The sequence below is a fragment of the Rhipicephalus microplus genome, chromosome 7 (assembly GCF_043290135.1).
Source record: "Rhipicephalus microplus isolate Deutch F79 chromosome 7, USDA_Rmic, whole genome shotgun sequence".
Lineage (NCBI taxonomy): Eukaryota > Metazoa > Arthropoda > Arachnida > Ixodida > Ixodidae > Rhipicephalus > Rhipicephalus microplus.
Genome location: NC_134706.1, coordinates 114,911,129 through 114,912,731, shown reverse-complemented (window position 1 = coordinate 114,912,731; position 1,603 = coordinate 114,911,129).

Genomic DNA, 1,603 nt, shown 5'->3' with positions numbered 1-1,603 from the left:
ACAACCAAGACACCTAAAGACTAAAGAGATAGAAAACCTATTCACTCCAAAGTCCTTAGAACAAAAGTCTGAATGATACTCTTCCGAGAATCACTCACGCAAAGTCCAGCGTTGTTGCCGTTCCGCTGCTCCGAAGTTTCTCTTCCAGGAAACCTCGTGTCTTCAATTGGCCACTATCCAAGCTTCAAACTTCTTCGCCGGAAACACGTCGGCTTCACACACGCAGCTGTTGCCACGCGTCTTCGCTCGGTAGCGGTAAACACACACTCTTGCCTGTAGCTCGAGTCGTCACCCCTCAGGTGGAAATCAACTTCTCCTGCTTTGTCTACACGGACAAAAGCTTCGCCGACTCCACGGCGGAAACCCTACGCGCTCCGGAGCTAACTTCCGTCTTGTCATTTGAAGTTTCTCTTCCAGGAAACTTCGCGTCTGCTCTTGCTTTATCCCTACGGACAAAACCTTCGCCGACTACACGGCGGTATACCCTACGCGCTCTGGCGCTAACTTCCGTCTTCTCCTGCTCTCTCGTCTCGGCCGCTCGATTAAATACCTTCCGCGCGACATTCCAGAAAATTCTCGTCATTTCGTCGGCGCAATACGCAGCGAAGGCTGGGAAGAGGGCGAGACGGTTGGAATGCTCTCCGCGGCAGATGACTCAACTCGGTATGACCACGCCCCTTTCCTTCTAGAAAAATCCAGTGCTTGCTCGGCCACCGTTGTGGGGTGAGGAGGTTCGTCGGCGAAGCCACGCTTCCGAGAGGAGAGCGCGTGCCCGGGGAGCTTTGGATGTTTGTTTTCTTTTTTCTTTTGACCTCCCGGCGTCTCTCCCGTGCGTTATCGCAAGAATTTGGCGGCGCGCCCGATTTTAGCGCTCGTTCTGTGACACTGCCCTCACTTTAAGAATATTATCTCATAATATTCAAAACCACAGAAACAAGCGCGAATAGTCACCATACACTCTCACTGACTGTAACACAATCCGTCGCTCATGACACTTCACATTCACAATAGATCACTAAATACAATTGTACATTGTAACTCAATTACACAACACATGAAATATAACCACAGGTACATGAGTACAACGCTTCATCACACATTCCAAACAATACAAACGTACAAAGTTCTGTTTTACAACAATTATACATTACTATACATCACATCACAGCACAGACACTTCGACACTCGTGACACAGGATAACACAACATTAAGACAACATATGGCACTCAGCACTGCCAACACATTCTGATTCGACCTCAGCACTTATCCTGTGTACTTTGACCGGTGCTTGCGCCCTTTCTTGCAGTGCTCGCTCGATCTCTTCTTGTGTTTCCACGTTCTTTTTCGGTGAGCTATTTCCAACGACGATATCTGAGGCGGCGTCTCAGCCATCGTGGTCACTTCCGACACCGTTAACGGGTCATAACGTTCATCGGGTCCTGTCGGTTTATTTACCAGCTTGTTCATGTCACGGCATTGGGCCTGGGTGGGCGACTCCGTCACTTTTACACTGTCGGTCGGTTCGGCTCGTACCGACGTACGTCCAGCTGCCCAGCACGTGAACTCGTTCAACTCGATCATCTTCTCATTCGCTGTCTCTTG